General features: G+C 43.1%; 1 protein-coding gene across 6 annotated transcripts in view; it reads left to right on the top strand.

The window, feature by feature from the left end:
* Window positions 1-12,707, top strand: part of SGMS1 (sphingomyelin synthase 1) — a 158,155-nt gene that overhangs the window by 126,365 nt on the left and 19,083 nt on the right. The window lies entirely within an intron of this gene.

The following is a 12,707-nucleotide window of genomic DNA, read 5'->3' as shown; positions in this document are numbered from 1 at the left end:
AAGTGCAAAGTTCTGAGGCTTAATTGAGAATGGCGCCTGTGACTCAGCAGCCAAGGCCCCGGCCACATACACTGGGTGGTCCGGGCTACTTGGGAGGCTGAGGCAAGAGAATCACTTAAGCCCAAGAGTTTGAGGTTGCTGTGAGCTGTGACGCCACAGCACTTTACCAAGGGCAACAGAGAGAGACTCTGTCTCAAAAAAAAAAAAAAGAAGTCAAGGGAGCAGGTGGCCGAGTGAGCTGGAGAGAGCTCAGGTCAGAGAGGTCTGGGCTGTGGAATTAAGAATTTGGGTTTTATTCCAAGTAGGAGAGAGTGGAATGAACAAAGAGGCATTCATAAAAATGATTGTGGCTGTACTGTAGAGAGAGACTTGGGAAACAAGAGTTGAAGCAAGGGGCCCTGGTTAGGGCACTGGGGCAGTAGTTCAGGTAGAAGATGATCATGACTTAGACTCAGCAAAGTTTGTTCAGTGAATAAAGTTTGTGCTGGGGTGGTGGGAAGGGGCTCCCATTACATTTAGAGCTGCTTGTCTATTATAGTAGACTGTACAGCTTCTGTTGTAGTATCTCTCTCATTACAGAGTATTGGGGTCTCTCTGGACTCCCTGATTTACAGATGCAATCTAATGGCAGAATAACATTTAGTAATCTGGGGAATCATACAGCTTTGCTTGACTATATTTTATTTCTGAGAAAAGTCGAGTTACATGTGTGTCTGACAGGCATTTTCTACCAAAGCCTCTTTGGGGTTAGACATTTCCCTAAAAGTAGGCTAAGTCAGTTAGGTTAGGGAGGGGCAGCTTATATAAGGGTGACTTAAATATTGTAGGATATATTAGTCCACTGATGGTGAAAAGATTTGAAGAAGAAAAAAGGAAAGGGGCCATTGGACGACTGGGATGTAGGATGGAATTGAGAGAGCTTAGGGGTATATATTTGAGAGATGGGCTAGAGTATTTTAGCTTGAAGAGCTGCGTACATTCATAGACTGGTGAAATGGACACTGAGTAGGTTTTTTGAAAATCAGTGTGGAAAGGGAAGGAACAGGGAAAGGAAGTGGTGAGTACAGGTCTTGCTTAGGCTATGTCGCGAAGTCTCTGTTGGAACTGAATCTGGGAGCTTTGTGGACGCTGCAGGAAGGAGCAGGTGTAGTGTGCAGTGTGGCTTTTCTGGGACGCCGGCCTCTGAGAGGACTGGGATGGATTTTTAGATGTTTACTAGCATGATATACCTTATGTTCCGAGATCACTTTGGGAAGACTTGTTTTATATTTTAACCCTTGATAAAGGCTATGGTTTTGGTGGCCTTAATTATTAGGTGGGTATCTGCAGTATAAGAAAGTTTGTCCGTAGCATTCACCCTTCTTTTGTGAATGGAACGTAATTTCCAAAAATTACACCTTTGTGCTGATTGGCAGCTACTCTGTCAGATACTAACTGGGTTAGTTTTAGTTTGTGTTGTATTCAATAGATTAGACTCTCCATTAATATCTATCATTGTACTCTATTGTAGTTCCATCCATCAGTGTTTCTTTGTACATTAAGTTGATTGGATCAAAATACTCTATCTTCTATTCCCCAAGCATATGTGGCTTTTGACCACATATACTGTCAACATTTTTTTCCTTTTTTTTGGTCTTTGAGGGTAGTGAGTAAGCAAAGTTCTGAAAAGCCCTTGATACAGAGCATTTGATATGAATCACGTCTCTCTAAGTTCCAGAAGAGCCTTTCTTAAGGTCATTTCATTTTATTATAAATTAACCTGATGCCATAGACCACAAAGGCAGTCTCTGATGGAACTTGAGATCACCTTTATGTTCAGTTACTTACCATCTAGGATTGTTGGAGACTGTGCTAGCAGAGCAGTTGCGTGGGGGTTCTACTCAGAGGGATGTTTGGTCACACAGTGACATCTCAGTTTTTGAAAGTATTGTGGCCAAACTCCATTTGTGTATAAAACTCAAAAGGACAGAATTCCCTCCTGTTGCTGCAGCTTTTTTCAACACCTCTCCCATGGTTTAATTGGCTGTAAGGTGTCATTTTTCTCTCCAGGAATAAAGCGAGGTGAGGTCTCAGGGATTGTCTCTTTGCCACCCCCTGCCACACATGCAGCCCCATCAGTTATGTGCTGACCCAGAGTCTGTTTTATTCTGTTCTTCATTCACATTGTGAAAAATTATCACAGTGATGCCAAACCAGCTGAATTTTGAGTAACAAGCACTGTCTATGTGATTGTCATTGATTCACTCAATCCTTGAAATAAATGGTGTTAGTCTCCTCTCTCAACGACAATAACTGAGATTTGGTGAAGCTGTTGATTTGCCTAGTGTACCACAATAGCGTGTTTTGGGGATTGAAGGCTCTTCATTATAAATGCAGTCCAGAAATTTCCCAGGATAGTAGGCACCTGTCACATTTTCTTAGCAGATACAGTGGTATAGAATCCCTGTGCATAAGACAGATAGAGTAAAATAGATCAGGTCAGTTTTTTTTTTCTTTTCTTTTTTTTTTTTGATACAGAGTCTCACTCAGTCACCCAGATTAGAGTGCTATGGTGTCATAGCTCACAGCCTCCTCAAACTTTGGCTCAAATGATCCTATCTTCCTGCCTCAGCCTCCCAAGTACCTGGGACTACAGGTTCCCACCACAGTGCCCAGCTATTTTTAGAGACAGTGTCTTGCTTTTGCTCAGACTGATCTCAAACTCCTGAGCTCAAGCAGTCCACCCGCCTCGGCCTCCCAGAGTGCTAGGATTACAGGCGTGAGCCACCATGCCCAGCTCAGGTCAGTTTCTATTAATAACGTTTGTGTGTTATTCCATCTGGAAGACATGTGTGTGCTCCAGAATGGACCCAGCAACTCTGATAGTTGTCACATCTTGCTTTTCTTCATAGGTTGTAGAAAATGTACTTAGCTCTGTCCTTGCTGACTACTGTCCTAGACCCTCCAAGGTGTGGTGTGGGCCCTACTCACCGCCAGCCTGGGACATGCCCTTTGCCACCAACATCAGCCATGTTTCTTCACCAAAGGCCACTGACCAGGGGTACCCAGCCTTAGTTTTTTCTTTTTTGTTTCCAGCAGCGTTTCTCTCTTCCCTCTGATCCTGAGCCATGCCTGTGTGTCTGGGGCTGTGATGCTCTCCTGGGGACTTCCTTGGCCCCTTCCGTTCCTAGATCACGTGGGCCTCCTAGCCTTTAGTAGGCCTCTACTTTTCCACTCTCTTTTCTTTCACCCCTACCTCTGGTCATTCTGCAAATCAGACCCTTCTCACCACTCTATTACTGCCCTAAGTTTTGAACCACTGTCATCTCTCACCTGGATTACTACGTATTTTTGCTTCCCTCATGCAGTTTGGTGAAAGGGTCAGTCAGCATAAATTTGGTGACAGAGTCAGCATACAACACTCTTCTCCCACCTCATAGAGTGGCAAAGCCAGTGTCCTCATGGTGACCAAGGAGGCCCTTCCAGACCTCACTGCCACGTGCACTGTGCTCCCTGACCCCCCTTGGTTATCAGCAGACAGCAGCACATACTACCTTCTGGACTCTTAGAGCTAGACCTGCTCTGACTAAGCCTTAAATTGTCACCTCCCTTTCCCCGGTGACACTTCACTTACCTTCACCCTTTATTACTCATCTAATGTGCTCTATATTTTATTTATTTACTTCTTAATTGTCTACCTCTTTTACTAGTACATAAGCACCACAAGGCAGGCTTTTTGTTCAGTGCTAGAACAAGGCCTAGCGCCTATGTATTTGTTATGAGAATGAATCAATAATAATAGCTGCTAACATTTATTAAGTTTTGCAGTATGCTAGTTACTGTGCTTAGAATTCAATAAATGTTAGCCACTACTAGTGATGTATCTGTTTATTATGTTTTTAGAAACCCTCTATAAAATGACAGTGATGGAAGGCTAATCGTAGTTGGCCCAAGAGTGAGCATTGATTGTTCAGTTTCACTAACTGTGACTGAACAAACCCCTGAGAATGTTAAGTTTTGATAAAGGGAAAGAACGAGGAGAGATCTAGGTGTCTGTGTGCTTATTTGTACTATGTGCATATACATAATTGTGTTCTGTATACTCAGATATAATAGTTACATAGGCATATGTCCACGTATGAGGTTGGACAGTTAAGTTCGTGAACTCATCCTAGAAAAAGTGCTACTATACACCTCATTGCTAAATATCCCTACAGTACGAGGTCAGACAATTAAGTTTGCGAACTTATCCTGGAAACCGTGCTACACACCTCATTGCTGACTATAACTACAGTCACCGTCGGGAAGCCAGGAACAGATGCCAGTGCCTATCCACCCTTCAGAGCAGTTCTGCAACTCTCTTTCTGGAAGGGCCATCAGAGCCCTTCTGTTGTATACATAGATTATTTGTGTTGATAGCCTAAAATGGCAACTAAGAAATGTTGCTCCTTTTGTTTGCACAGTTTTATATAGCAGTTTCTGGAGGATTTTTGATTTTAATTCTTACTATCTCAAGTGGATTGGACTGATGCTTTCTTTCATATCTTGATAGGGTAACATTTTTTTTGTTCCGTTATAATCTGTACATAATCAGGAAATAATATTTTTTCAAAAGGCAGTAGAGCAGGGGCAGTTGTACAATGTGATTTCTTCTTTGTAAATTCCTCAAACAAGTTGGGATCCTTTCCTGAACTTAACTATTGCATTATCTTGCAGATTTTTTTTTTTTTTTTTTTTTGCTACCTTGGAGATTCTTTACATAGGGCCTAAAAAAGAATTTTTTTTAAACTTGACAATGTCTTTTTTTTTTTGCAGTTTTTGGCCAGGGCTGGGTATGAACCTGCCACCTCTGTCATATGGGACCGGCGCCCTACCCTTTTGAGCCACAGGCTCCGCCTGACAATGTCATTAATGAAAGGAACAGCTAATTCAAAGTCTTGGGACCTGGGTTTTGGCACAGTGGCCATTTAAGCGGCCTGAGGTGGTGATGGGGGAGGGCCCTCCAGGACAACAAGAGGAGGGTAGGAGGGGGAAGAGAGGTGGAGGGACACCAGCTCACAGTGCCCAGTCACCAGGGGGTGTACTGTCCTGGTTGGACAAAGGGAGTGGTCTCTGTTCCATTTTAAATGAAATTGTGAATTCAGAAAGGATGCAGAGTAGAGGGACAGTGAGATTCTTCCTACAGATGTATGAGAGGGTTTTAAAGGACAAACATCTGTAGGAAGAAGTAGGAAAGGGCTATCAGGGAGCAGGAAGTGGAGCTCTGAAGCACAGAGATGCACCTTCCTGCCAGGACCACCCATCTCACTACAGGCGCCACTGTAAGTTTCCCTGGGACTAAAAGACAAGTCAGCACAGCTCTTCCTGAGCGCTTCCTCTAAGGGGATAAGACTTCACCCCTTTTGGTGGTGGTGATTCCAGTCTCCCTATTAAAGCTACACAGTAGAAACAATGTTCTGAAGCGATTGGAAAAACAAAGTAGTTCTGTCCAGTTGAGGACATCAGGAAGGCTTGTGGAGATAGGATTACAGCAGACAGGATATTAGGGGAGGCCAAGGAACAATATTGGCGGGCAATGGCAAGAAACATTTGAGTTTAGGGAATGATAACTGACTCCTTTTGTTCAGGGTAGTGGGGTTCATGTTTCAAGAGAAGACTAAGGAGGCATCATGTTGAAGGGAGTTGAAGGACCTTGGGAGCAATTGGCCCAATTCAGAGAATTCAGGGGTTAGTAGCAAGAGATTAAAGGGAGGAAAACAGATTGTAGAATCTCTTTGGAGTTAGCTTCAACAGAATGTGGGAATGTGGGGGTGGGGAACATTGCTGGGAGGGCTGTGAAGAAATGAAAATAGATGGGTTGGGTGGGGAGGAGTAGGGACTCTCCACAGCAGGCGATCTCCGTGGGAGATGACACTGGGCACAACGTCAGTGACAGGCAGAGAGAATGGCTGGCACAGAATCCTACCAAAGGCGTGAGGGACTTTGCACGGTGTCTTCAGAGAGCACCAAGTGCAGCGCCAGCTGACAGTGGAGCTTAGAGAATGGTGAGGAGGGGGGAGGAGGGAGGCTGGAGAGAAGTGCTAGATCTGGGGCCTTAGCATCTTGGCAAAGGATTTGGATTTCTCAAAGTACCTTTCACAACCATTGGAAGGCCTTGAAGGACATACTCTGGTTCACTATTTCAAAGAAATAATTCTGGTTGCTCTATGCAGAATGGATTTGATAGAGATGCCTTAGTCCCTTCAAGCTGCCATAATAAAATATCATAGGCTGGGTACTGTATAAAGAATAGAGATTAATTTCTCACAGTTTTGGAGAATGGAAGTCCAAGATCAAGTCATAGGCTAATTGGTATCTGGTGAGGGGCAGCTTCCTGGTTCATAGTGGTGCCTTCTAGCTGCACCTTCACGTGGTGGAAGGGGCTGCTGGCTCTTGGGGGTCTTATCTACAAGGCCACAAAGTCCAAACTTTACGCCCTAATACTGGTGATTACGCTTTAGACCACAGTAGGAGGTAAGAGACAACAGAATGTCATTGTGGAAGTTCTGGTGAGGTGGGATGTTAAGAAATGGATTCTCTTTCAGAATGACTTACTGAACGAATGGGGAGGGGGGTAACTAGCAAATCCGACAGGGCACAGACCGTAAAGCTTAATGCAAAACAGGATACATTTAATTTGATACCTGCATGATACTAGGAGGATTTTTTTCAGTACTTCAATATTATTTTCAATACACTTACTTTGTAGAGTTCTGTTCAGTATGAAATACGACATAGAACAACTACCAGGGAAAAACCAGAGTTAAGTCGATTTTGAAATGTAACTAAAATGTGATAGGATGTTGCCTCATCCGTAGGCAATCAAAACTAGGATTTCTTACACAATCTGCAGCAATTTCCTGAATGTTTTTGTCTTATGTAACACGTATTTCCGCTGAAACTCTCTGAACCTCAGTTTTCCCATCTGTAAAATAAGGATCATAGTCACGCGTTGCCAACTTGGCACAGAGCCTGGCCCATGGGAGAATCTCGGCAGAACAGTTGCTGCTGCTGTTAGTATCATGCCAGAGGAAATACCTCAGAAGAAACTCTCTTTCCCTTCCAGATAGTATGGTGGTTGGCTCCAAATTACTTTATTTTTCTAACCTCTTATATTAAGAAAAAAATGAGTATTCATGTGCCTATTGCTGGTACTATTTCATAGTCATTTTTTCATAGTCATTTTTCAATCCTATTTCTCTGATTCACAAGCAAGTGGTGAACTTTTCCTCCTTTGGCTGGTGAGGAAGCCAATTTTGGAGAAAATCAGTTGAGATGGTCAAGGTCACCAGGTGAGTCTTTGTTAAAGGTGCATCTAGTGTCAAAATAAAGATAAAGCTCAGTGATGTGAGCTATCCATGTGAGCCATGTTTCCATGGAGTCACTGAGCAGGGGCTGCGATCTTCACCGGCCTCCACTTAAGGAGCTTTGGGTCTCTCTAATTCTGTGTCAAAGCTACACGTGTGCACTTGAGTTTATTAAGGCTTCGTTTCAAATTGCTGCTCAGTTTCACTGCTGTGTGTCAGGGCCTGTTTGTTTATAAAAGCCAGCAGCTTCCAGAAAGTGCTAGACAGCCAGGTCTGGGCACTGAGAGAATCATCTGCGCCTACCTGCTGCAGATTGACTGATAGAGACAACTTGTGGGAAACAAACAGAGGGTTATAATACTTTACTTTCACTTTTCAGTATGTTAATTTCTTTCACCATTGTTCCTTTAGTATTTTAGATCATCGTAGCAAATGCTAAAAACATTACAGTCTGGCTGTTTTAAAAAGTCGGATTGGGTGGTAGTTAATCAAGTTCTGAGCACCTTTTCCTTTGGAAAAAAAAAAAAGGGTATTAAAAAGTTGGGTAAAACCACTGTTATGTTAGTGGACATAACATACTATTCTAGCAATTCTTAATGTGGTAGAACTTTCGTGAATAGACCCGTAAGGGACTGTATGTAACACACTAGTTAACAGTGGAGGTGGTCACCATAAGGAACCAGGCCTACTGTACTGAGAAGGACGTGTGTCTTATCTGGTCTATGAAAATTAGGTCAACCTGCTCAGCGCCTGTGGCTTAAGCGGCTAAGGCACCAGCCACATATACCTGAGCTGGTGGATTCGAATCCAGCCTGGGCCCACCAAAGAACAGTGAGGGCTGCAACCAAAAGATAGCCAGGTGTTGTGGTGGGCGCCTGTAGTCCCAGCTACTTGGGAGGTGGAGGCAGGAGAATTGCTTGAGCCCAGGAGTTGGAGGTTGCTGTGAGCTATGATGTCACGGCACTCCATGGCAGCTTAAGGCTCTGTTTCAAAAAAAAAAAAAAAGGAAATTAGGTCAGCTTAAGGAGGTGGTCAGGGTAGGGAGGTAGTCAACTATGGAGGGTTACTATAATTATCTATAAAATGTTAATACTTTTATTCATATTTCCTTGTAATCAAATTGAACAAGTATGTTTCTTGTTCTCTCAGAAAAAATGGTAATGAGCCCAGTGCTCAAGACACTTATAACTGACCAAATACAGGTCTCTGCGAGGATGCTTGTTAAAGCGTGAGCAGATGGAAACTGGCTTCCCTAGAATAGGGAAGGAGGAGGAGGGGTCCGTCCCATGTGAGAAGAACACTATTGTGATTTTGAAAATTGTGTCATTCATCTTACTGTTGACATCTGCTGGTCTCTAGCAATATCTCATTAACATTTATTCTGTGTTTGTGTTTGAAAAACACAGCTTGAACTTTTATGCCTTTAAGTGAATAAGAATTCTGTTAAAAAAACTCCTAAATGTGTGTCATTCTTTGAGGAAATGAATGCCAAAAGCGCATACGATTCTTTGAAACACTATTATACTCTGCTTTTTAAAGTTTGTGGTAGGAAATCCTTATTTAACATTGTATATTAAAGACATTCTAAGCTTAATTTCAAAAGGATTAAATGCCAAAGATCATAATCTGTCACAGGATTAGTTTTAAATTAAAAAAAATACATACCAAAGATCAGAAAATTCTTTAAAACAACCACGTCCAACAGGCTTACTGTTAACATCGACAAATCCCTATGCCAAGCTTCGTTTGACTTTTTCACTACAAGTCAAGCAGTAGATGTGAGTGAGCTTTCGATGTTTACATTTAAGATATCTTATGGATTTGTCTTTTCTCCTCTTTTATATACCTCATTCCCAGATAATTCTGAAGTCATTTCATTGGGACTCACTTGTGACTTGAGTTTGACGTATGAAAGTAGTCATTGGTGCAGGGCTTGCATATGTGTGTGTACCTTTTGTATACCATGAAATAATCAGGCTATGTGATTTTAAGATAGTAATCTTTACCTTTCTTCTACTGGGAGTTCAACAGATCTAGATGTGAGAGTTTTCTTAGGTGTGCTGTTAAAATCCAAGGGGGTTTCAGTCTAGAGCCAGCTGCTCCTCACACAGAGATCCAATTGTGACGATGAAGATTGCCAAGAAATTTTTAATACTACAGATGTCTTTTTTTTTTTTTTTTTTTAGACAGAGCCTACCCTGTCCCCCTGGGTAGAGTGCTGTGGCATCACAGCTCACAGCAACCTCCAACCCCTGGACTCAAGTGAGTTTCCTGCCTCCGCCTCCCAAGTAGCAGGGACCAAAGGCATCCGCCACAACACCTAGCTATTTTTATTATTTTTTTTTTTTTTTGGTTGCAGCCATCAGTGTTGTTTGGCGGGCCCCAGGCTGGATTCGAACCCACCACCTTAGGTGTATGTGGCTGGCGCCTTAGCCACTTGAGCCACAGGCGCCGAGCCATACAGATGTCTTATTAAGGAAAATAGGAGAAGCCTCAAATCTATCTCTCTGGCTAAAGATCATGGACTTTTTTTTTTTTTTCAAGAGACAGAGTCTTACTCTATTGCCTTCGGTAGAGTGCCTTGGCCTCATAGCTCACAGCAACCTCCAACTCTTGGACTTAAGCAATTCTCTTGCCTCAGCCTCCCAAATAGCTGGGACTACAGGTGCCTGCCACAATGCCCAACTATTTTTTGGGTTTTTTGTTGCAGTTTGGCTGGGGCCAGGTTCACACCCACCACCCTCGGTATGTGGGGCCGGCACCCTACCACAGGTGCTGCCCAGAAGATAATGGACTTATAAAGGAAGGACCACGTGTCTTAGGGCAGGTCATGATATATCTCATAAGGAGCCACTTAAATTGGGGGTAGGTTGTGGAGGATGGTCATCTTGGCATCAGGAAGTCTGCCCTGATGCCTAGCTCATTTGCTTGCAAAAAATCTACCATTTCTGGGAAACAAATCAAATGTCAAATAGTTAAGGGAAAGAATTTTATATGGTCACTGATATTTGTTGATGGGGGCTGGTATAGATGTTTCTGGGTAGTCCAAGTGAGGTTGCAGATACTTTGTGTGAGCAGGATGGCAGAATGGGCATTTTCTTTTTAAGAAAGCTGACCATTATACCTTACGATGTAAAAAGCACTGAGGTATTCTCTTTGGTATTCTTGGCAAAGACACCTAGAGGCCAGTATTTTTCTCTAGTATTGTGCCTCTTCATATGGTTTAATTATTTTGTGCTTTTTATCGTCAACTTGGAATTAGGGGCATATGCCTTGTCAAGACCGCTGTATGCTAGATAAATTCTTATCTTTGAAGGTGACATACACAGCTTAACTAAGAGAAGATAAGGAAAGATGACTTGTGTGGTAAATTAGATTTGACCCAGTTTCCTAAATCTGGGTAGGAAGACACCCAGATCCTACTCATAAAACCTAAGCAACTTACATGGACTTCTCAGGTACAAATGAAATGCTAACATTGTTGCATGAGTGATTTTTAAAATTAATTTTTAATCACACAAGTGACATAGCTCTTTGTTCTTCTTGTTAAGAACTAGAAATGAGACAAACTCTCTTCTGACTTCCCGTACTAAAGTAGGCATTCCCATCCTGCATACAAAGAGAGCTACACTAAATGAGGATGGAGTGATTAAACATTCAGTATTTTAAAAGGAAAGGCAATCCACTGTTTCTGAGATTCCTTGTTTGATTAACTCAGGTTACCCCAGATCAAGGAAAACCTGAATTCTTCAAGGTTGAAGAAGAGGTACTGTGCTCTGACCTGGGGTAAAACAGGAGAACAGTAGAGAGTGAAGAGCATTCCTGTCTAAGGATACACTAAGGTTTACGTAAATGAGGTTAAATTGTACAAAATGATGTGGAATGTTTTAAGAGACAGAGTCCCACTCTGGTGCCCAGGCTGGAGTGTAGTGGCACAATTGTAGTTCACTGTAAACTCAAATTCCTGGGCTCAAAAGATCCTCCTGCCTCCGCCTCCCAAGCAGCTAGGACTACAGGTGTGTGCTATGATGCCTAGCTAATTTTTTAATTTTGTGTAGAGACAAAGAAGCTCTTGTTATCTTACCCAGGCTGGGCTTGAACTCCTGGCCTCAAGCAGTCCTCCCACCTCAGACTTCCAAAGTGCTGGAATTGTAGGCCTGAGCTACTGTGCCTGGTCATTGTATGCAATTTGATATTAGGAAAAGTTATCAAACTCAATATATTCACTATAATATATGTGTGTATCACATAATTTCAATATATGTATATATCAGATAATTCCATTAGAGCCGCTAATAAAAACTATTTCTAATTCCTGCTTTCATTTTGATTCCTCTACTTACTCATCCAGTTAATTGATTACTACCGTTTGTGCCTACTATATGATAAGGATTCTTTCTGCATTATTTCCGATGTTATTATCTCTATTTCACTAATGAGGAAATTGAGACTCAGAAGTAAATAGTCTCTCTCAAGACCAGGTAGGGTAGGGGTTGGCTTGTCTTTCAGATAGGTGATTTCCTTGGCATCATGTACTAGAGAATCAGTTTGGGGAAGTAAAATGTTTAATGGTTCTGACTCATTAGGTAGCCTCTGAGTTTTAAATTTTCTTTTCTAAGGCCATTGTCATTTTTGGAAGATTCCCTTTCATGCTAGAAAAGACTCTTTAATTGTTTAACTGCTGTCTACCACCCTGCTGGTGGGTTTCTGCTGGGTGTCCCCCCCCCCCCACACACACACACACAGGACCTGAGCACCAGGGCCTTCAGCCGGGCCAGTCACTGGGAAGACGAGGGCTCCAGCATGTCAGGCAGCCGAGGCTCTGGCAACTGGTGTGGCACCACTGATGTAAACCAGTCTGGGGTGGGACAGCCAGATAAAGACTGCTCTGCTGTTTTCCCCGGTGCCAAGGCCAGGCAGCCACCACCACAGTCTCTACCCTACAGATGTGATTGCCCACACTTCCCCCTGAATACTCTCACCCCATTCCTCCCACCCCAGGCCCCTGGGCCAAGTTCATCTGCTGCTTCTTGCCCAGGGTTCTAGGAGCATGGCCACCCCTCCTCTGGCTGGCTCCTTGCTGCTCCTGTCATAGAGAGCTTATGCCGTCCCTGAGGATGGGGGGCATGGCCTTGGCCACCAGATGCCCACCCCTTGGCATCACCTGCCACCTCTACCTCCACACCAGATCCACCTGCCTCTTACGCCTACATTCAATAAACAGTGTCTATGAGTGAGTTTAGACCAGTAAGAGTGGGTTCTCCTTAGACATCAGCTCAGTGTCAACTCAAGTCCAAGGCCTTGTAAAGACGAGTTAGTAGCAATGTAGAGTGGTTTAAGCTCTTTGGGCCAGTTAACGTTTCTTTTAAAAAGAACACAGCA

This window comes from Otolemur garnettii, unplaced genomic scaffold (assembly GCF_000181295.1).
Source record: "Otolemur garnettii isolate 467f Iridium unplaced genomic scaffold, OtoGar3 scaffold00008, whole genome shotgun sequence".
Taxonomy (NCBI): Eukaryota; Metazoa; Chordata; class Mammalia; order Primates; family Galagidae; genus Otolemur; species Otolemur garnettii.
The sequence above is the reverse complement of the archived record's forward strand: the minus strand, read 5'-3'. Positions and strand labels throughout refer to the sequence as shown.